We start from the raw sequence: 24473 nt of genomic DNA, 5'->3' as shown, positions 1-24473 counted from the left end.
ACCCTCAAAGGATTCATCAATTAATTGTCTCATGCAACAATGATCTATTTAGTACCCACTTTGGGCCTGGCACTGATATGCTATATACCTAAATGAAAATCAGGATGAAGATTTATCATCTTAGGATATTTTGGGTAATGGGACCTGGGCTCTGAGGAAGGTTCTAAAGAGAAATGTCCACCATGTCTGGGTCCAGCAAGTTTGTGGCAATCATAATCACAGCAGGGATCATACTAGCAATGAAAGCTAATCAAGTTTGTGGAAACAAGTTCCAATAATGATCATTGCCAATGAAATGGCTATTTCACTTAGGACAATGACAAAATTAAGATGATGGTTGAATTTCTACTGTTGTGAGTTTATTCTGGAAGACAGTCAGCATGGGGGTTGAGGTCAGAGGGAAAAAGAGGAAGGGAAGCTAAGCCTGAGAGATCATGAAGGTTCACAATTCTGAAGAAATTTACCAGAAGCTAAGAATCACTCAAGACCATGGGACAGACTCTCTAAATCCAGATCACTCATGATGTTCTGCTTCTCTAAGCTTTCTCTTTTAGAGCCCATTTTCTTATCTGTAAGGTGGGTGTATTAATTCCCTACCATCTAATCCTCAGGGTTACTGCTAGGATCAAACAAAATGCTTTATAAATGGCAAGGACGAAAGCTTGCTTTCCAGTGAAAGCAGGTACTCAGTGAAGGAATAAAATCTGTACTGTGGAGTCACACCAAGAAGTGTGCTTGCCATGGCCAGATGGGTAGTGAAGAGGCACAGAACAAAGCAGATTATCCTCAAGAAGGCGGCTGAGCAAGCAGAGCACAGCTGTGGGTTTTGTAGAAATGACTCTTGGAAAGCAAGTACTTCCACGCATCCCGTGGAGACTCTAGGTGAGGTGTCTCCACTTTACTGTGAGATTGCCAGACCTCAGCTAAAGGCATCCTCACTGGCCTGAGAAAGAGAGAGAGTATGCATGTGTGTGGCCACATTCGCCTCTGTTCAGAGCCACATGAACCCAAGAAGACAAATAGGATTCATGTCCAGCCCACTGTCTGCTTACCTAACAGTGTGTTCTGAGGCTGCTTCTGCTCAGAGGGGGCTCCTTTTCCTAATATGCACAGAGACGCCCCATGGCCTAATGGTGGATGTGTGCATGAACAAATACACACAGGAATGCATACATGCGTGACATCAGTGGGACCTATGTGTGAAAATTTATGACAAACAAATCTCTGGCAACTAGAATTCTAGTTCTGTTCTTCACTAATTTGTTTTCTAAGCCCCAATACAAAGGCTTCCCATTCTAAATCTAATTTCTTCTTTTTTTTAAAAAAAAAAAGATTTTATTTATTTGAGAGAGAGAGAGAGTGGAGGGAAGGGGCAGAAGGAGAGGGAGAAGCAGACTCCCCACTGAGCAGGGAGCCTGATGTAGAGCTTGATCCCAGGACCCTGAGATCATGATCTGAGCTGAAGGCAGATGTTTAACTGACTGAACCACTCAGGTACCCCTAAATTACTTTTTATATGACCACTGGACTTTTTACCTAAACACACTAAGAGACAACCTTTGATCAAACAGATCCATTTCCAGCAGGGGTGACTTTGTTATTGTTGTTGTGTTTTTTTTTTTTAAGATTTTATTTATTTATTTATGAGAGACACACAGAGAGAGGCAAGGACACAGGCAGAGGGAGAAGCAGGCTCCATGCAGGGAGCCTGACATGAGACTTGATCGTGGATCTCCAGGATCGGGCCCTGGGCTGAAGGCGGTGCTAAACCGCTGAGCCACCCAGGCTGCCCAGGGGTGACTTTGTTTTAATGAGCCACTCATTCTCCTCTCAAGGCTAAACTATAAAATGCATAATCTGTCTCCTCTGCCTTCCTCTGTTCCTCATCTTCCTCTCCTTCTTACTCCCACTGACCCAGGACCTTGTGGTTGCCCCCACTTGAATTATGTGGGATGGGAACTTAAATCTATGTAAGCAGAGAGAGAGGTCAATGCCTCTCTGTTGAAAGGCAGTCTGGCACATATTGTTCTCCACAGAAAAGCACCAAGAGACCAGTCAGACTCTCTACATGGTTTCCTAACACCAATGTTAGGCATGTGGAGAACAGGCAGTATGTCCCAGAACCCCCATGAGTATCTGTGATGAGTGTCTCAGCAGAATATAACTACTTCTATCTTTTAAGGTGAGCAATTATTAACTAAACACCCACTACAGTTTCCAGCACTGTGCTTACCGCATTCTCGGTAAACCTCCATAGCAATCCTATTTCACAGATAAATAAACTGAGATCATTTTCTGAACAGTATTTTCTCTGTCCTCTAAAAGAGAAAACTAAGAACAAAAGGAATTTAGGTGCATTTCATGGGAGCTTGTAGTTCTGGAACATTGGGGTGGGAATGATGTGTGGTACTCATGCCACCTACCACATTCATTTTCCAGATGTAGAGAATGGGGCCCAAAGGGGAGCCTGGAGTGATAGAGAGGCATAGCTGCAAGGGCTAGAACTCTGTCTTCTGAAAGCACAAAGGGCTCTGAGAATCTAGGGCCCAGACTGACATCGCTTATGCATGGTCCAAAGTGGTGGTAGAGAGAAACTGCTTCTACATGGAAGCCCTCCTAATACACATATGCCATAGGAAATGAAGAGTCTGAGTTTGGAGAATCTCATTCTGACTCTTACTGGTGGACTTGGGTTGATTATTAACCCCTTTGTACCCTTTGTCTCCTTGCATATAAAATGGGAACAATACAAATACCTTCCCCAAAGTGTGGCTGTGAGGATCAAGTAGGAAAATTTGTAAAATGCTTAGCACAGTATGTGGTGCATACCAAGTACTCAAGTATTTTTGACTTGTATTATCTCCGTGGACTAAAGAATGCTCTTAATGCCTCTGTTCCAAAATGAATGGAATAGAAGATGCTTCTCCTGTGGCCTTTCAGGTCAACACTTTTCTTCAGTTTCAGAGTCTTCTGGGAACAATTTTAGAGGAAATATGCTCTAATTAGACTTTTCAGTCTTAATGAAAAAACAAAGAATTAGGTGATAAAATGATGAAAATTAAAAGGGTCATTGGGACTCAAAACATCTGCCAGTTATTAGTTATGTGGCCTTAGAAATAATAATGGTCAACTACCACTATTTATTGAATACAGCCTATTGCCAGGCACTTGTTATGATTTATACACACACACACACACACACACACACGTGATAAACTGATAATGATATTATCAGTGATAATGATAATGATTAGTGATAGTGATAGTGATCAGTGATCAGTGATAATGATTATCAATGATAATGAAAATGATCTGTTTATTTATCTGTGATAAATAAATGTGTGTGTGTGTGTGTGTGTGTATACATTCATTATCATTATTCTTGTCATATATTTGTTAAATTCTCACCACAAATCCTGTGAGGAAGGTATCAGGTGTTTTATCCTATTTACTTTTCCAGCCTCCGTTTCTCCAATTGTGAGGGGGGCCAGAGCACACTGGCCCACCCTATAGGGTTATCAGGAATACCCAGAAGACAAGATATGTGAAGTCCTAGAAAAAAAATGAGGGTTGGTCCCTGCTGCCAGATGTCAGCCACTCCCTGCAGAGCTCCAGCCACAGAGAAGGCCCCAGTGGCTGACTCTGGGAAGGACACCCAATCCCCAGGTGTGGCATCTGCCCCTGGCAAACCTGACATCAACAGCATGTTGACTTGAGAGCACAAATCTAGAATAATGGGCATGTCTTACTTTTCAACACCTTCCTCTATGTCCTTTGCCTCAAATTCCTACTGTTCGAGATCAGAAGGGAAAACATTTTGTTCAGAAATTAGTTTGAGGCCACTTCAGCTATAGATTTGTCCCTGATGGTTTATGCTAAATGACCTGAGTCCTCCAAGAAGGCCACCAGAGAAAGAAAATTCACTCTCAGAGGGGGGACAAAGTTAAGGCAAACAGACTTACATATCAGCATGATTTATCCCTTGCCAGGTCACCTACGGCTGGCTAGCAGAAGCAGCCAAACTAGCAAAGTCATTTTACAGAATCTGCAAAGTGCTTACTCACCAAAATGTAGACCATTAATTTATCCTGGACGTCATATGGTCAAGATGGAAGTCCTGGCTTGACTGAGGATGGAAATTCAGTGATGAGAAAAGGGAATGCAGCCCGGAAAGTATCAGCATAGTCTTCAGTTTAAAAAAGCAAAGGGAAGGCTCATGAGAGTCTTTCCCTTCACTGCACTGATGTAGAAACCACTTTGGCCACACTCATACTGCCATTACCTTGTATGAGGGGCTACGAAGGAGGGCAGATCCATGACTAATAGAGGGGATCTACTTTGGGCTGTGTGTGAATAGCAGGTTTGAAGATCCAAGATCATCTACCTAATGGTTAGCACTGCCCAATTAAAGGGGTTACTTGGGCCTTCCTGCAGGTCTAAATAAGAAACTAAGCCTTGAGTTATCTAGTGCACATCTCAATATATTCTATTAGATCCTAAGCTTCTCTTGGAGTAGCCCTGGGTTGCAGTGGGAGGCAAGGGAGGGCCTTGGCATGAGTCAGACTAGTATTGAGACTGGCCTTTGGCATTATGAACTCAAGGGAAGCCAACTCTCTGAATCTCAATCTTCTCATCTGTGCAAAGTGAACAGTAATGTCTATCTCACAGAATTCTTAGTTATGTTAAATAAGATAAACCCTTTCTAAAATATCTCAGTGATAAATAATATTTCCCAGACTTAAAGATGCCTTGGGCCAGTAAAATTAAAAAGCAAAACAAAACCAACCAATCCAACAAAGAAAAAATTTATTATGTGAGTTGATCTAGTGTTGCCAAATACAAACATTAAAAAATGTCTTTCTGGTCTCAAGCATCATAGAAGAAAGGTCATTTTAACACAGAAATAGGAAAGTCACAATCTCAGGACAAAGGCCTCCGTTCTCCATAGTTTTATGAAGGCTCCCCTCTGTCTCCCTTCTTGCCTCAGACCAGAGAACCCTGCTGCGGACCAGCACTCTCATGTAGTTTCTAGGAAACCACTAAGATGATGTACTCTGCACATGAAGGGAGCCTGGTGGATATTAGTGCCCTGCCTTATTTGTCACACTCAGCCTTGCTTTTAAGGTATTTACTGCACATCCTCCACCCAGTGGTAGGCTTTGTGTGGGCAGGACCCAGATGCTCAACAAAGTAGGTACTCAGTGAAGGCGGGACAAACAGAAGGAAGAGCATCTTAGAGACAGCAGAAGGTCAGTCCCAGAGATCATACAGAGATCAAAACTGAATGGAGGGGGGCCAACTGCCCACCCATACACACCAATCCATTTCTGCCACTCTCCACCTCCCACATACAGAGGATTGTCCTCACACTGCGGAGCAGAAACAGAGCTCCAGAGACAAACTGCAACAATGATGTTCATGTCAAAAGAATGTAAGTCTTCATTTTCAAAGGGCAAAGCTGCAAAGGGACAGGGAGGGAGGTAGGTCTCAGCTATGACTTTGTTCACCATCTGAGATTGGCACAAAAGAGGATACACTCCTGATTCTTGAATGAGGTTCCTTTATGATCAATAGGAGGCTCAACACCCAATACAGAGGGTGAGCCACTGTTACTGTGGAACATTGTACTGTCATCCTTTTAATAGCTGACACTTGCTGAGCACTTGCTTATACCACTATACACTAAAAGAAGGATGGATGGATGGATGGATGGATGGATGGATGAATGAGTACATGGATATAGAAATGGATGGATGGATGATAGATTGATAGATGGATAGAGATAAATAGATACAGATAAATATCATCTCATCTCAATCTCAAAAGGTACTACTCTTTCCTTTTTATAGGAAACTGAGGCTTCTGAAGTTTATTAGTTGCTGTAGTCACTCACTCAGGCAACATTACATTCCCTTCCTTTTGATGATTAAACTGTGCGAGGTACATGAATACAACTTTTCTTGGAACCACCTCCGGCCCCAGGGCGTGATCCTGGAGACCCGGGATCGAGTCCCACGTTGGGCTCCCTGCATGGAGCCTGCTTCTCCCTCTGCCTGTGTCTCTGCCCAGCCCCCCCTCTCATGAATAAATAAATAAAATCTTTAAAAAAGAACCACCTCCAGCGACAGAGAAGTGGCCGTGATGGGCCCCAGGGTCCACCTGCATGCAGAAGTGCTGTCCAAAGGGAAAGAGAAAGGCAGCAAAATAGACTTGTGGAGGAAAGTCCTTAACTTCATTATAGGAAAGGTCATGGTCTGATAATTCTCACCTGCATATGAATTAAATATGTCCAAACCCATTTTAGAAAAGCTTGTGAATCAAGTTTTTAAAATTCAATCCATAATCACATATTGAGTAACTCTTTATTCACTGGTGAATCCCAAAATACCTAGTACAGTGCCTGACATGTAGTAGGTGCTTGACAAGTATGTACTGGATCTTTATTGAATTTATATCCATGTAGAAGGTACTTCCTGAATGCCTACTCAGGGTCTCTGGTTCTTCCTAACTTGATGCTTTCAAGCCAAAATGGGAATATTTATTTTATTTTATTTTATTTTATTTTATTTTATTTTATTTTATTTTATTATTTATTTATGAGAGACACAGGGAGAGAGAGAGGCAGAGACACAGGCAGCGGGAGAAGCAGGCTCCATGCAGGGAGCCCGACGTGGGACTCGATCCCAGATCTCCAGGATCATGCCCTGGGTTGAAGGTGGTGCGAACCCACTGAGCCACCGGGGCTGCCCAGAATATCTCTTTTAAAACAAGAATGGAAGTAGCACAGGCCTTGTGGGGGGAAGTTCTGGTCAAGCTATTTGCTGGCTCTTTGATTTGCAGAAGTCTTCTTAGCTTCTTGGAATCTTAGGGTCTCATTTGTAAAATGGGAATAGAGATATGTCTACATTATAGGACTACTTATAAAAACCACACAATGGATCAGGCCTTGGAGGACAGCATTCCAGGCCATGAATACCATATGGTGGGATTCTAGGGCGACCCCATTAAGCCACTTTCCCCTCCCAGGTCTCCAGGCCGCACATTCCTGAGCAGTTGTGGAGGAACTGAACCAGCAGCTTCATCTGGCCAAAAGGCCTGGACCCTCTAGCTGCCTCCAGCTGTGGTTCTCTGGGTCCACCACCAAGATAGTACTCTAGGGCCCTCAGACTTCACCTCAACAGCCAGAGCAAGTAGCATCTAGCTCACATTTATTTCTCCTGGTCTTCCATACCTGTCTACCTGGGGCCTGACATGATTAAACAGCAAGAGGGAAGTGCTCAGGTTTATCCATGAAAACGAACTGCTGCTTTTCAGAAAACCACACTAAACAGGTCCCCTTCCATGATGTATGGGCCCAGCACCAAAGGCCAGCCCCAGAAATTACCAGGAGATTCCCTACAATTTCTAAGTGACTGCACTTAGGAGGTGCTCAGCAAACATCTGATAATCAATGAATATTATATTTCTATCCCTCTGTCCCATACCTGGACACTGAGGGGGCAGAATGATGGAGATTTTCTATCCTTCTATGTCTCAAGTGCATGAACTGAGCAATGTTAAATTCCCTAGGGTCACACAGCACCTCACACCCAAACCTTGATACCCCAACATCACAATCTTCCTACAAAGAATGAGAGGTAATGTCTTTCTTTATAGATAAGAGATCTGCCATCAATGATGGGGTTACAGGTGTTGGGAACTTTTCCATACAGTGTCTCCCTTACTCTTCAACAGTGCTACCCTCTGATCTCTGAGTTACAGTTGAGAAAATGGAAGTCCAGAAAGGTTGAGTGAGAGCAAATAGAAAAGGTAAGATTTGAACCCTGGCATTCTGACCTGAGTGTATTATATTGGTTGGCTCTGCAAAGGTTTTGATGAATCATATTAAGTCAGAAAGAGAGAGAGTGAGAATCAGTTTTCACAGTTTCTTTTTATTAATTCAAAATCTGCACACTTTAAGGTTTTATTTATTTATTCATGAGACACACACAGAGAGAGGCAGAGACATAGGCAGAGGGAGAAACAGTCTCCCTGCAAGGAGCCCAGTGTGGGACTTGATCCCAGGAACCCGGGATCATGACCTAAGTCAAAGGCAGACGCTCAACCACTGAGCCACCCAAGTGCCCCTAAATCTGCAGATTTTTATAAGATATACAAACTTGAGGACCTTGGAGTTGGAAAGCAAACAAAAATCAAATTAACATGATTTTGATTTCTGCTCTAAGAGCAGACAGAGTTAACACACAGATGCAGGCATTAGGATCTGCTTTGGTGGAGGCAGCCTAAAATAGCTGCTGTCCTATTCCTTGCCTCTCTCTTCAACCGTCATTCATTAATTTCTGCTTTGTGGGCACCGAGGCTCACTGGCTACAGACAAGTCATCTGGCCTGGCAAGCTTTTTCTGCAGCAGGGTAATAAATGTTCACAAGGACCCAGCAGGAAATGGATGAGGGGACATGTCGAGGTCATGATCATAGTTTCTGGATGCCCATGTTCCAGGGGGAATCCCTGAATCTGAAATGATTCCCTCAATGACCCCAAGAGCATCTTCATATTACATCATCTTGGCCAGCACTTGGAAGGATGGTCTGTGGTCCTCTGACGGGGATAGCAAGGCATCACAGCAACTTGTGTGCCCTGGACCCCCAGGATGCAGATTCCTAGGGAACACTAAGTATGCTGTGTGCCTGCTTCTTTATTCTGAGGATGGTAATGGGTCAAAGCCACATGTCCAGGACCAATCACAGGCTCAAACTAGGCCTTCAATACATATTTAGTGAATAAATGAATGAGTGAGTGAATGAATGAACTGCTTTGAGTCTTAGTGTCCTTAGCTGATTAGGTCATCCTACCACAGAAACTCTCCTATGGTTTAAAGATAAACACACTCTTTTTCCTTATCTTAAAAGCTAAGTGTTGTATAAGTATTACTTGTGATTAGAAATTCAGCACTTGCCTTTGAAAAATCTCAACTCGTATCAACTCAGCGAATAGTTCCCAGGGGTCTGTTCTGCGTTCTGTTCTAAGCCACACTCGGGGGTTACTGAAATGAAGAGACACAGCAGGCTGCAGAAGCTCTGCATCTGAGAAGAAGGTATCTTCCCATGGACCCCAGAACACATGGTGGATCCCCTAAAGGGGCTGAGCGGGGAGTAGAGAGAAAGGAGAACACATACTAGCCCCCTGAGACACTCAGCACGTTCCAGGGAATTTCTATGTATCCCACAACAGACTCTTCTGCTTTCAGCCATCTATCATTGAGTGCCTAAACATCTACATGAAGGGCTGGGGCCTAAGAGCAGACAGAAATTGTATGAACATTTATTTCCCCCCCACAGAGGACTGATAGGAGGATTAAATGAGACAATGCAGGCAGGTGTTCCTGACACACTGTATCACAAACCACAAAACAGTGAACTCACTACACAACCAATAAGTAACCAGTGTGGACAGGTTAAGGCCTAAGCCTTGATGATTGTGGCTTCTCAGGATTGGGGTGGGAAATATGCTCATGATGACAAAGTTGAAAGGAAAATATGTGGTATCCTGAAGGTCAAGGGTATTCCATCAACACTTCACAGCTCTCTTGGGGGATAAAGCCAATACATCATTGTGAAGGACCTCATGCTGCCATTGACTAATCTGTGCTGCCATTGGCCAATCCATAAATGGGTACAATTAACTTTTTCTTTCTGCAGATACCTGAGTGCCTTCCAAGGGCCAGGTCTACTCTAGGGTGGGGGGACTACAAGAAACAAAATGGTCACAACTTCCTGCCCTATGGGCCTTATGTTCCAGGGAGCTGGGCTGGCTTAATAGCCAGCAAAGTATACCAAAGCTTGGCCCTTCCTTTATTTGACTGTGGTTCTTCATTCTTTTTAAAAATAAATGCCTGATTCTGTTTCTTGCTATTTCTTCCCAGTGATATGCTCTGGGGATAGAACCATATTAGTACACAGAGACATGGATTTACTTTGTTGGTTTCTGTTCCATGGAATTCCTCAGTGTAGCTACTCTGTGGTTTATTTAATCACCCCCTTGTTATGGGACGATCACTACAATATGAACCCCACATGGGCAGGGACTTGGGACTGTTTTGTTCATGGTTCTATCCACAGAGCCTGGTATAGTGCTTGGCACATAGTAGGCACTCAACAAATGATAATTAGGTGAAAGAATACATTTGGGTTGTTTCCAATGCTTTGATATCAAACAATGTCAGTGACCATCTGTATAAGCCTCCCAGGGCACGAGACCATGTCTCTACGATAGACAATAGCAACAGTGTGCATTTGTCAGGCCCGGGTGTCTGGGTATCTATTTTTAACTTCTTATTTGGAAATGACTATAGATTCACAGGAGGTTACAAGGAAATGTGCAGGGAAGACCCAGGCACCCTTCCCCCAGCCTCCCACAAAGTCAGCATCTTGCATAAACCAAGCATAATATCAAAACTAAGAAATGAAAAAAAAAACTAAGAAATGGGCATTGGTACAATATTGCCACAGACCTTATTCAGATTTTACCAGTTATACAGGTACATGTATGCGTGTGTGCATATGTAACTCTCTGCAATTTCACAACATGTACTTTTGCATAAACACCCTCCCCAAGATACGTAACTGTCCCTACTTCCCCTTTTTATGGCTAGGTGTCCCTCTCCTCATCCCTAACCCCTGGCAACCATAAACCATTCTCCGTCCTTATGTCATTTCACTAACGTTACCCAAATGGAATCACGCAGTTTGTACACTTTGGGGATTGGCCTTTTTCACCCCTTCAGGTTCATCCAGCTGGTTGAATGTATCAACAGTTCATTCTTTTTTACTGCTAAGTACCATTCCACGAGATGGTCATACCACTGTGTATGTAACCCTCACCTGCATTTCTAATTCTAACAGATACTGCAGGATTGTTCCCTCAGTGGGCCATGGCATGGGAGCTCTGCCAGCACTGTCTATGGCACCTATTTCCCCCATGTTCTCACTAATAATTCAGAACATCAAACATTTTCCTGCCAGTCTCAAGTATGAAAATTGACCTCTTCTTGTTTAAGGGGGCATACATTTTTTCTGATTGCACAGATATGACTCTTGGACAGTGAGGGAATCCTGGGTGCCAGGAAGACTTTAGGAGGGAGGGTCACCCACTGTGACAGCCCTGGAGGCCAACCTTGGTGCTGATGGTTGTGTAAATTGAGGGCATTGAGGGCCTCAGTTAAAAGTCTGCCTGGATGAAAACCCTTTCCAGTGTGTCTTTACCATCCTGAGATGCCATCATATTTCCCCACTCCGTGAATTTGGGGTGACCTCGTGACTTGGTTTGGCCAAGAGAATGAGCCAAGAGACACCGTGCCAATTCTGGGCTTTGATTTTAAGAGTCCTTATGTGCTTCTGCTCTCTATCTCTCATAGCCCTAAAATTGCCATTGGAACAAGCCCAGGAGAGCTGCTAAAGGATGAGACACTGCATGGAGGAGGGATAAGCCATTCCTAGGCCAGCTTAGAGTCAGCAGACCGCCAAATATGGGAGAGAGGCCACCAGGAATCAGGAGAGTCACTTATATAACTAGTGGCAGACCACAGATATGGGAGGAAGCCCAGCCAGGACAAGAAGAACCATCCTGATGTCCTATAGATTTTCCAGCCATAGGATGAATTTATTGCTTTAAGGTATCAAGTTTGGGACAGTTTGTTATGTAGTAATAGCTAACTGATACAGCAGTGCAAGAGAAAAGTCTCCAGTAAGACAAAGCTCCCCAAGCTCTGTGACAACTGCACAAGATGGATTTGAAGGTGTCTCTGGCAAATTAAGTCTCAGATGTCTATGTTCCAATATACAAAAGCCCCAGACAAGTTCCCCCGCTCAATCCGTGGCCCTCAGCCACCCACTCTGAGTAAGGAACTTTAACAACTTCTGTCAAAGACAGCTCCCGTCTTAACATGGCAGTGGGTGAGAAACCCAAAGTGGCGAAGATGCCTCCTCCCCAGCCTCACCCTCTGAGATGCGGTGTTTGCAGTTAAAAATACTCTTTCCCCTCCTCTCAAACATGGAGACTGTCCAGGGTCAGCCTCCCACACACTTCCACTCAATTTCTGACTCTGGTTATAAAACCTTGTGCCTAAATATAGATTTCAAGGGGATTTCATAGACATGTTCTCAGGCATAATTGCAGTGTTCCTGCAAACTTTGGAGAAATTCAATTTTAGTCTTTGAACACACACTTTTCAAAGCCCTGCCCCCCAGGTATTAAGCAACAGGAAGAGCCGTGATTGATTCCTCTCCCTCTGATTCTCCCACAAGGAGGGCAGGTGTCAGGTGCAGCTCTTCTCAATGCACTTCTGCCTTATTTGGTTTTAACTGTTCACCCATGTGCCCGCCTCAAAACTGCCCAGCCACGAGTTTACACACCTGCCTAGCTCTTGCCGTCTGCCGGGCCTCTGGCTCCTCCTTGCTCTTCCTTCTATCTTCTGCCCTTCCCTTCCTTTGCTTCCCCAATACAAAGTCAGCCCCAGACATCCCCTCACTCCTTTCTGATCCCATTTGTCATTGCAGCCTCCCTCTTGCACTTCACACAAGTGTAGAGTTTAGAACGAAGGAGGATGCTAGAAATCAACTGGCCCAATCTCCCTGGTTTACGATGAACCCTGGAGAGCCAGGATGATGGGAGGGATAAAGTCAAGGACAAATGTGGAGGTAGTAACCAAGACAGAACTAGAACTCAGACCCCTACACCAAGGGAGTCACCTCTAGCTCTGATTAGTTATCCACCAAGTTCCAAACAATACTGATAATTATAATAGCTCCATTTATTCAATACTTATTATATGCTAGGTACTGGGCACACATTTAATTATCATCATTTTATAGGTGGACAAACTGAAGTATAGAGAAGTGAGGTGTCTTGCCCAAGGTCATAGCTGTTAACTGACAGATCAAAGATTTGAAGTCAGATTTGATGCCAAAGGCTGCAGCTCCTCAAGCCTACCCCAAAGCCTGTAATAAGCACCTCTTCTATTGGGATGCTGGCCTGTATTTTCACTGTACCAAGCCTTTTCTAGGCCCTCCTGTCAGTTTCCAGACTCCCGTTCCCATTCTCTCCACTGCCTGCTGGTCGTCAGTGGGCCCTCTTTGACCATCATGGCCTTTTTGCATAAGGAGCCAGCTTTTCAGAACAGATTTGCTTTCTCAGATAAAGTCCACCACTTCTGGTTCTGCCATGTTGGGCAAGCAACCTCATCCTCTGAGACTTAGCTGCCCCACCTACAAAATGGAGAGACAATGAACCACCTCACAGAGGCATAGGAAAGATATGACAAAATAAATCCAAGTATGATGACCCGCACACAGTAGGTCCTCAAGAATGAGTCCTCTTCATTCAAGGAAGATTCCTTAATTGAAGAAAGATGCGTATTGAAGTTTATGTCTTCACTGCCTTAAATCCACCATATTCACATCCACTCTTTGAGTACCCAAGTGTCTTTCTCCACTACACACCTATGTCTTTCATGGTACCTGGTCCCTAATGGGCCTCATCCTACTTCTCTAGGCACCTATGGAGGCATTCACCTCCCATGGTATGTCCACTCTGTGCCAGAGTTGAGGCCCTAATTCCATATCTTTTCCAGGTTCATGTGTCTTCTCCACAACTACATTATAATATGTTTGAGGGCAAAGCTATTCTCCAAAATACCAAACCACCAAATTGACAAAGTATTGGCATTGCTGGTGCACAGAGAATCCTAAAATCTTGGGTTTGATGGAGTCTCCAGAAACATCTACTGATTTACTTCACCCATTCATTCATTCATTCATTTATTCAACCAATATCTTCTTCAATATCTAACATGTTCTAAGCCCTGTGCTAGCCTGCAAAGGTCCCAGGAAGGGATAAACCTCAATCCCCTGTCCTCTCACAGTTTCCAGCCTAGTGAGGAGCCAGGAGAATGAGCACACAGTTGGGCAGACTCTGTGGGCTGTCTCCCCAGTGGATATTCCCTCCTCCTTCCTAGCTGACAGAGCCCTGGCTACCGCGCCCCGCCCCGCCCCCCCCCCCCCCCCCCAACTGTCAGCTTCAGAGCTAAGTTCTGGCCCTTTTAAGCTTTTGGTCCCATTCCCTTGGCTGTGACTAGTTTAGGCATGGTCATGTGACCCAATTCCAGACAAGGAGACATAAGAGGAAATCAGCAGGGGACTTCCGGGAGAGAATTCCTACCTGATAAAAGAAGCACAGAGATGCCCTCTGTCTTTTGTCTCCCAGGCACTGTGACATCTTCAGGGAATGCTCCAGACATGGGAGCTCTTCCTGGTAGATGATGAGAAAGACAGACCATAGGCTTCTTTGGCATGGATGAGCCCTCGAATTACCCATCTGCAGAGCTTTTGATTATGTGAGATAAGAAAGGGTCCTACTATTTGCCAGTTGAGTCAAGGAATCCAATTCATTGAAACCAAAGGCCAACTCCCTGGTTCAGCAGTTAATACACAATAGTTAATGTTCTGGGGTGGGGTGGGTGGGGCGCCCTGAGGAAAAGTTTCACAAAGAAGTCACATTTGACCAGTCTTCCTTTTCAAGAATGATAAAGAGTTGGCCAGTCAGACAAGTTGGCATCTGCAAAGTCTGGAAGCAGGAGCTAGCCCAGGATGTATGCAAAGGAAAGGTCTGGAGCCCACATACCATAAATGAAGACAACAGCTACTTTTGCCACATCCTCTCCAGGCCTCACTTTGCTCCTCTGTAAAATGGGACAGACCTTCCTCACAAAGTGATGGTGAGGCTTGAATGGGACTGTGCACATGAAAGTGCTTGTAATTGCCTGGCCCTACCTAAATCATAGCTGTCATCTGCATTTGACCTTTGCCTGGGGGATGGCTCATGGAAAGTTGTCCACTCCCTCTAAATTTCCAGCCTGGCTACAATCTCCCTTTCATCTCTTCCTTCGACCTTTTGCAGGCTACCCTTAAGTTAAAAATGTTTTCTCTATTTCTCCATATCACAGTTCTCTTTTTTCATTCCAAACAGTTGCACCTAATTCAGTGACTCCATTTAGGAATTCATCCTCAGGAGATGCCTGGATGCAGGCCCAAGGGTCCACACACCAGAATATTCATCATAGTGTTGCCTATAATAGCAAAATTCTGGACACAGCCTGAGTGCCCATCAGGAAGAGATCCATTAAATAAATTAGGACAGAGTCACTTATAAAAGATGAAGGAGAGTTATATTTATTGATATTTAAGATGTCCATATTCTATTATTGAGTGAAAGTTAGGTATAAAAAACCCATTTATTTATTTATCAATCATGGGAAATGTCTGGAAAGACATTTGACAAAATGTTAGTGGAGACTAGCTCTTTTAAATGGAATTCTATTTATGTTTTTCTTTCTTTATGCTTTTCAATATCACTTGCATTTTCTATAATCATTATGTAACATGTCTATAATCCATGGCTAAAAGCTATTTCTTTTTATTTTGAAAGGAAAAAATATAGAGAGAATTGAAACTAAGATCCACCTTCTTTGGGTATTATCACATAAAGTCATGTATGACAGGATTGGAGAGTTTCTACTAGTTCTGTTAACCTGGAACCCTCTCCGTGGCACCTTTGCTTGGACATTTTCTGGTGTGGTGAGCTTACTAAGGCTACTACTTAGCCTACTTATGCCAGGCTAAGCTCTAATCACTAGAGAGTTCTCTCATACTGAACAAGAATCTCAATCTTAGTCCTAATACTGCCTTCTGTGCCTCATAGAAGAGCTCAATGCTTCCCTCTCCTCCCATGCACTTGTCATACTCCACTCCAACCACTCATCAAGTGACATGATTTCCTGGGAGATGCCTCCTTCTAGGCAGAGCACGGGTAAAGACCTGGAGATATGCAAGCACATGGCACATTGCAAGGATGCTGTGAACTTATCAGGAAGAACAAGGGGTACATGGGGGGACAGATAAGACCAAAGTGAAATTGGAAAGGCCCATAGATGCCATGTTAAAGAGACTGCTCATCACCTCATAGGGCATGGTTATCACCTGTTATTTATTTGTAACACCTTCAAACACTAAAAATTTGGCATCACATTTGAAGGAATTAAAAGATTTAAAAATCCCTCTAAACAAATAGTGATTATTTCAACTCATTTCCTACCTGCATTTGTCAGAATAGGCCAAGTTATGCTCAGTAACAAATAAGCCCAAAGCACCAATGCTAAAAGCAAGGTCTTCTCACTGATGCTACAATGCCCATTATGGGTTGGCTTGGGGCTCTATATCATTCTTGCTCAGAAATCGGGTTAAGGGAGGCTGCATCTCTATGCTGCCTCAATTGTCAAGAGAGGAAAAGGGGAAAGTGGCCAAGTGTGCTGGTTATTATAGCTTCCACCCAGAAATGACATGTCACTTCTCAAAATTAATTGGCCAAAGCAAGACACACAGCTATAGCTAATTATCAAAACAGTCAAGGAAGTTTATGTGCCTAGAGAGTAAGGAGCTGGAAATATTTATCACCAATGACTAACAAAATAACTACATTAGAAAGAAGAAGGAGTAGAGAAAGAGTGGGGGGGATAAAGAGAGCAAAGGAGGGAGACATTTAGGATCCAGGTTCTCTGTTAAACATTCTACAAATATTAATTCTTTTTAAAAAAATTTTAAAAAGATTTTATTTATTTATTCATGAGAGACACACAGAGAGAGGCAGTGACATAGGCAGAAGGAGAAGCAGGCTCCCTACAGGGAGTCTGATGCAGGACTCAATCCCAGGCACCTAGGGTCATGACCTGAGCCAAAAGCAGATGCCCAACACTGAGCCACTCGGGTGCTCTTACAAATCTTAATTCTTAAAACAATCCTATTCACTACTTTTATCTTCTTTCTTTTACTGCTGGAGGAACTGAGGCACAGAGAAATTAAGTCACTTGCTCAAAGTCACATAGCTAGTAAGAGGTCTGTCCAGAATTTGTTCCTAGGCACTCTTAATCATCATTACATTACTGAACAAACAGTCAACTGTGAACCTGTGCCAATAAAAACATTCAGTTATTTCAGAATTCAGTCGGTTGCCCTTTGCACGGATTTGCTGAGAACTTTCCTGGCCTCATGCTCTTATCTACTCCTGATGGCAATGTTTGGGAGATTCCATTCAACATGGCATCTCTGTCCAATCCCAGTTCATTGCACATTGTACCTCTTATATCCCACCTACATGTTGGACCCTCTTTATGCCTCCACCCCTCACAACCCACCCAGCACTACGTTATGACTACTCGATGTTCACCTCAACAGTTCATTTCTTCAAACAGCATCAGAAGCATATTTTTTAAGTTGCTCACATACTGACAGCCCACCTGTGAGTTTGGGTGGACTGTAATCACTGTTCGGGCAAAGTGCCCTCACCAGGCTTTTGTTGTTGCTGTCAGGTAGGGGTGGGGGTGGTAGTTGTGGTGCTGGTGACTAGTTGTGTTGTGTAAGAAATCCATTCATCCAAGACACACTTATTAACCATCTACTATGGGTCCAAGGAATGTAGTGGCAATTGGGCAACAGACACTTTGGGCACTGGCCCTCTCCCCCTCATGCTATCCCCTACCAGGGCATAACAGATCTCTGCTCTCCAACATCCTGGCCCCATGAAAGCAGAAAGGATCCATTAGCAACATCTTCATGCCAGCAGGTTTCCTGCTACCCAGCGGGCACCATGCAGTGAGGCAAGCTTGGAACTAGAAGCATGGGGGAGAGGCAGAACTAGAAACATGGGGGCTGAGTTTGAGATGTGGCTTCACCAATGAGTAGCCACCTTATGCGGAAAGGAAGCTGATATTTATTGAGCCATATTATAGGTTTTCTGTGAATGAAGATGAAGAGACAGAGAGGTGAAAAGTGCTTTATAAATGACTAGACGATCATGGCAGTGATCGCTGCCATGAAGAAAGTGCCTACTGCATGCCAGGCACTGTTCCAAGAACTTTGTTGATCTTAATTCTCATCATTTTTCACAAAAGTACTCATGATTCTTAGTATCTTGTATTGCATATGACGAAATAGAGGTTGTTGAAGCCACTCACCCAAGATCGTATAGACGCAATGACAAAGTGATGGCACCAGGACTATAAGCTCAGCAGGCTGGCTCACATGGTAGATGCTCTTGTGTACACTTGGACTATTTTCGCTCTAAATGTGGACTGACCAGCTGTTGTTTTCTCTTTTTGATTCCTCAGTACTGGTGTGAACTTTGGGGGAAAGGGGAGGGCATTCTTGCCCAAAATCATGAACGTTCACTCACTCCTTGGTTCATTGTTGCTATGCATTGAATTATGTCCTCCCAAGAGACATGTTGGGTCCTAACCCCCAGTACCTGCGACTGAGACCTTATTTAGAAATAGGGTCTCTGCAGATGTAATCAACCATAGATGAGGTCATACTCAATTAGGGTGGGCCCTATTCCAAAATGACTGGTGTCCTTATAAGGGGAGAAATATTTGGAAATAGAGACAGAGGGAAGGCAGCTGTGTAAAGACAGAAGCAGAGATTGGAATGATGTAGCTACAAGCTAAGGAACAACAAAGCTAGGAAGACATGAGGAAGGATTCTTCCCTGCAATTTTAGATGGAGTGTGGCCCTGCTGATACCTTGATTTTGGACTACTAGCCTCCAGACCTGAGAGAGACTAAATGTCTGCTTGTTTTAAGCATCCTAGTTTGTGGTGATTTGTTATAGCAATCCTAGGAAACTGATACAATCATGTATAAAGCATCTACTATGTTCTAGACATATCGGAAATAGGATATTAAAAGAGGCAGGAGGGCAGCCTGGGTGGCTCAGCGGTTTAGCACTGCCTTCAGCCCAGGGCCTGATCCTGGAGACCCGGGATCAAGTCCCACGTCAGGCTTCCTGCATGGAGACTGCTTCTCCCTCTGCATGTGTCTCTGCCTCTCTCTCTCTCTCTCTCTCTCTCTCTCTCTCTGTGTGTGTGTGTGTGTGTGTGTCTCATGAATAAATAAACAAAATCTTAAAAAAAAAAGAGACAGGAACTCAGTCTTTAATGTGTTCACAGTCTGGTGGATCTGGCTTATATAGAACTCTACTCTAGAGGGAAAAAACAATAACTAAGCAGTGGTCTGAGTAGCAGGGGACATGAATTCTAGGTCTAGTTCAGTCCCCTTAAAATGCTGTGTGACCTTGAAGAAGTCACTTTCCCTCTCTGAGCCTATCTTTTCACTTTTTCTATAAAATCAAGGAGTTGGCCCAGCTACTTCTCAAGGGATATCCTAGCTTTAAAGTTCTTCTATGACCTGCTTGGGTGAGGAAAGGCAGGGAGGAGCAGGAAAAGCATGGGCAGCCTCCCATACTCCTCCCCACCACCCTCTTTATGGAGCTCTGGCACTCTGGGGGACTATTTCTCTGCCCTCAGCATCCCAGGGCCAGCTACCAGACAACTAGGGAGAGCTCTATGCCCCAGAGCCAAGCCTAAACCTGTTTACCCTGCCTTGCCTATTCCATCCCATGGAAACCACAATAAAGTGTCCTCTCTATGTTTTCTTCTTGCCTTCCTTTGCCGGCTGACCAAACCTGGTGCTTCCCTTGTGGCGTGGTGTGGCCCCTCCTCTTGGGAACTATAACAAGCTGTCTTTTCAATGGCTGTTTCTTCTGATAGGCCTCACTATACCTAAATCATAATAAACCTATATTTAAAAATAAGGATGATATCATCTACCTCATGAAGTTTCAAGGTTAAATATGAAAAAACGGTCTCTCTCATACAGCATCAGGCATATGGCAGGGACTTTCAAAATGTTACTCTCCTTTCTCTCTCCCCATCCATATCTTTTCCCCTACGCCTTCCTACTCCCATCGCTCTCTCTCTCTCTCTCTCTCTCTCTCTCTCTCTCTCTCTCAGGTTTGGCTACATAATCTGTGGGACTTAGTGCTAAATAAAAATGTGGGGTCCCTTGTTCAAAAATTATTAAGAATTTCAATACAGTGACCACAGAGCATTAAATCAAGTGTGGGGCCCTTCTCAACACAGGACTCAGTGTGACTGCATAGGTCAGGCACCCATGAAACTGGTCTTGTACCTTACTCCCAACCTTCCATCAAGGTCCCTTCTGCTTCTCAAATCTCTCCAGCCTGATTTTCTAATCCAGAACCCCAATACTGACCCCCCATTTTTTGTTCTCTACTAATGGATTCAAATTTCTAGATACCATAAAGTTTTAATAATCCCACTTCATTGTGAAGGGAGGAAAAGAGGCCAGTATGAATTAATGAAAGTCTAAGAAATAAGACATTACTAAAGAAATACTGCTTTATTACTCTCCGGTTTATATGGTAACAGAGGCGACATGGAAAAGAAAGAAGAGTGGAGGAAATTGAAGCTTTTTGGATGTGGTTTAACAAATATAAGAGATTTCACTTATACCTTGTAATAAGCATATTCTTTTTTTGCAAGCGATGCTACTAAAAACCGTCTCTTTTAAGTAGGTTAATATTTCTCTTGTTGACAATCACTTCACTTGCAGAAAACTTTTTAATACTACAGATGCTGGCAAATTTCTTCTGCGGTGATTCTATATAACAAAATGATTTCCCTGACCTTGCAGGCAATCTATATAGTATAGATCAGGTTATAGAAAATTCTTGTCAAAGGGAAATCCAGTCTAGCAAATTCTCTCTGCTCCCTGCCTCCAGGATAGTCACATCTTCAGAGCAACCTTCTAAGAAGCAGAGCTCATCACATGCCATAGTACAACACTCCTGGACGTAGTCTTCACTGGCTGCCGCGGCATTTCAGACCTAACTATTGTCCAGCCACAATTGGATCCAGACCTATTTTGGGGTGTTACCCCCCAAATAGTGCACACACCCCACATCTCCAAGCACTAGCAACCTGGGCCCAGACTGCCCTCCCCCCAGTCCGCACAGTCTGCCAAAAGTCTAACTCATGTTTCAAGGTCCAGCTCAAAGGTCCTCTCCTCTGGGAAGCTGCCTCTGATGTTTCCAGGCAAGAATCTGTGCCTCCGTCTTCTGCCCCCACGGCACATCTATTACAGCACTAGGGCTCCTGCCTAACAGTTGTCTGTGAACCTCTTTTGGAGGGAGACAGTGTGCCCTTGGGCCCTGGGTCTCGTCTATCTCTGAGAAGGCAGGGCAGCCCAGCAGCTAAGTAGCAGGAGAGGTCCCAGCTCCCATGCTCACCAGCTGCATGCAGATGGTAACACCAGCTTCACAGCACTGTGAGGATTCAATCAGATGATAACCTGAAAGTGCTCAGCACAGAGCCTGGCAAAAAGCAAGCTCAAAAAAATATTAACAGTTCTCCCTGAACACCGGTATATAAACATGAGGTCACAGAATGGCCACACATCCCAGTTTGGTTGGATAGTCCTGATTTATGCCTGTGGTCCTGGAGTTATTATTAATAATGCCCTCTCCCCTTTTCAAAAGTGTTTCAGTTTAGATGACAATTTATATGGTTACCTTTAACAGCTAGCAGCAGGTCTGTTTTATTTACCAGTGAGTCCCTGCCACATAGACAGTGCTTAGTACATATTAGATACTTAATAAAATTTATTAAGTGAAAGAATGTATCTCCCATGCCTAGCAAGTGCCTGGCGCACCTGGTAGGAGCTTCATAACTGCTAGATATAGCAGATTTGTCTGCATTCCCCAGCACCTCTTGACCCAAAGAAGGCAGGAATCAAGGCTTGTTGAGTGAATGAATGAATGAAAGTACTCCCTCCCATCTCCTCTTTTTGTATATCGGTGTGGTGGGGTGGGGAGGGAGGGAAGAATGACATCTTGCAGAGGTATGGAGAAGATTGGGTCAGATGGAGGAGATATGGATGATAGTCTTCCCGTGAGACTGTGCAGGGAGCAGGGGTTGGGGGTGTCTCTTCCTGGGGCTGCAGCAGGTTCCCGTTTTAATTTCCCAACTAGAAACTAGGGATTGATCTCCCCTATGCAAGCAGCAGGAAACCACAACCTGGGTTAGCCTGACTGGTGGGTCTAGTGGGCTGTCGAGGGTGCTGAGACACTTGCCTCCACCAAACATTGCATATAAAGTACAGGTGTTCAGGGTTCCAGCAGGTGCTGCCTACCAGCAGCTGACAGAGCTGCAGGGGAGAAGTCACCTAAATATAAGTGCCAGAAGCAGAAAGAAGAGAATGGGAATTATTTCTGCTCTTCCAGGCTCAGAAAGGAAATTTCACATGTTGGTAGCCAAAAATATTTGGATACAGATCATGCACCAGACATGATGATAAGAACTTCAAGAACATTAACTCAGCCACCAGAACAGCCCTATGAAGTAGCTACTCCCATTTTACACATGGGAAGTGAGTCAAGAGTGGGGAAATGACTTACCAGAGGTCACACAGCCAGTAAGACACTGTCCTAGGGCTCAAATCCCCTTGAGGGCAGGGGTAGAAACCAAACAGGAGCCTTCTCCATCCCTCCTCAACCCAATATAAGAAAGCTCAGTTCTTATTCCTCCTGGTCTGGCTGTGTGACCTTGGGCCTGGCTCAACCTCTCTGAGCCTCACTTCCCTTTTCCAAGACTAACGTTCTAGGAGGCTAGGATATACTAGATTTCCAGGACGTCTCCTCCTCCTGAGACCACAGGGCTTCAGGGTGACCAGAGCCTGGGTGACTCTAGGTGTCCAAGAACATACTGATCCACCACGGCGGTGCTGGGGGGGGGGGGGACCTCCACTCATCCTCTGAAGGAGCCCCTGCAGCTGGGCTGAATAATCAGGCTGCGGATCTGAGAACCCAACTGAGTGTGGGGCTTCAGAGCTCCTGTGTCACCAGGTGGGGTACTGTAGGCGTCTGCTTGGAGAAGGGCTGAAGGAAGGGTGAGGGAGGCCAGGAAAATGCGAGGAGAGAGCTGCAGAGAGCACCTGGTGGAGGGTCCTCCTGCACTTGGGCTCTTAGAAGCTTGGACAGAAAACGCCTTTGCGGAGGGTAGAAGCCCCCGGCCCGGGGTCAACGTCCATAGCTCCGGTCATTTCCCCAGCCTGCAGGAATCTGGGCCCGGAGAAGGGGGGCCCCCGATCCTGGGGGCGGGGGACGCCAAGCGGAGAAGTCAGAGCCAGCTGAGAAGGAGGTAATGGGGGGAGGTTCTAGCGCTCCGGACGCCCCCAGCTCCGGGGCTGTTCCGAGCCCGGAAAGTTTGCGCGCGGCAGGCGCGCGGTGCGCCCCCTCCCAGCGCCCGCAGGCGCCGGGTCCGCAGGCGCCCACCCCGGCCCGCCCCGCCCGCCGCTCGGTGCCCGCTCAAGGTCACTGTGACACGGCGCCTGCCTCCGCGGAGCGAGGGGACCCGGGACGCGCTCCGGCTTACGCTCGGACTCTGGCCCGCCGGGGTTCCTGGGGTCGAGCGCCGACGGGAGGGAAACCGGCTGGGAGGGAGCTAGAGACCGAAGGAGAGGGGAGGAGGCCCAGAGCCCCGGGCGCGGCCGCCCCTGCCTCACCTGCGCCGGCTCCGCGAGCGAGATGCTGCCGCCGCCGCCGCCGCCGCTGCCGCCGCCGCCGCCACTGGTGCGCGCCCGGCCCGGCCCGGCCCCGCTGCGGCTGCGGCTGCGGCTCCTCTGCCGCGGCTGCCCCGCGCTCGCCTCGCCCCGCGGCCCCGCCGCCTCCCGTCCGCCTCCCTCCCTCCGCCGCCGCCTCTGCCACCGCTGCACTGCGCTCTGCCCGCCTCCCTCCCTCCCTCCCTCCCCTCCCCGCTCCCTCCTCCCCCGCGCGCTCCCCCCCGCGGCCCTCCCCAAACTCCGCACGGGAAGCGCCCCGCGGGACCCGGAGCGCCGAGCGCGCCGTCCCGCCTGCACCCGCCTGCACCCGCCTGCACGCGCGCGGGCCGGTCGGCCTCGGCCGGGGGAGGGGTCTGCAGCCTCTCCGGTGGGTGCTGCCTGCAGGTACCTCTACCTGCAAGCAGCCCCTTACTCTGCCCATCCCCACCGTTAGCTTGGCCCTCGGAGGGACCCCTCCCACCCTTTCCCCGGGGGGTCTGGGTGTGCCAAGCCTCCCCTGCGCAACTGAAACCTGTGGTTGGGGTCACAGTTTGGGATGAATTGAGGTATGGATCGGGCATTTGGGGAGACCTAGCTTTCGGGGAGGGGGCTGGCTGGACTAATTCTAGGGAGGCTGGCTGGAGGGGACTCAAACATCCCCACCCACCCCTCCACTCCCCCACCCCCGCCCCAGAAAGGTCTCCCTTAGGGCAGGGGCACCTGTTGGACCCTAGCCTCCAGCCTGTCTGGCCTAAGGCCTGAGGAGACCAGGAAGAGGCCCTGCCTGAGGAGAGAGGCAAAAACCTCAGGCACACACAGAAAGCCTCCTCAGAGCAGGCTTCCCCTCCTTGGCTCAGGCCCCAGGTCGCTGAAAAGCCTAGCTCCACCAGGAAGCTTGGCCACCTGACTCCAGCGCCTTGGTCTGCTCCATGCCATCAATTAATCATGCCTGCTTGCTTATTTATTTATTGGC

General features: G+C 46.1%; 1 protein-coding gene across 3 annotated transcripts in view; it reads right to left on the bottom strand.

Annotated features, from left to right (window-relative positions):
* The window catches only part of ATP2B2 (ATPase plasma membrane Ca2+ transporting 2), a 375363-nt gene extending 351879 nt beyond the window's left edge, over positions 1–23484 (bottom strand). For all 3 annotated transcript variants that reach the window (XM_055344601.1, XM_055344599.1, XM_055344600.1), the window contains exon 1: positions 23465–23484. The gene's annotated coding sequence lies outside the window, so the exon portion shown is untranslated. The remainder of the gene's footprint in view (positions 1–23464) is intronic.
* Positions 23485–24473: the final 989 nt, after the last annotated feature.

This window comes from Nyctereutes procyonoides, unplaced genomic scaffold, assembly GCF_905146905.1.
Source record: "Nyctereutes procyonoides isolate TBG_1078 unplaced genomic scaffold, NYPRO_anot_genome, whole genome shotgun sequence".
NCBI classification, from domain to species: Eukaryota; Metazoa; Chordata; class Mammalia; order Carnivora; family Canidae; genus Nyctereutes; species Nyctereutes procyonoides.
This window is presented reverse-complemented; position numbering and strand designations above follow the sequence as displayed.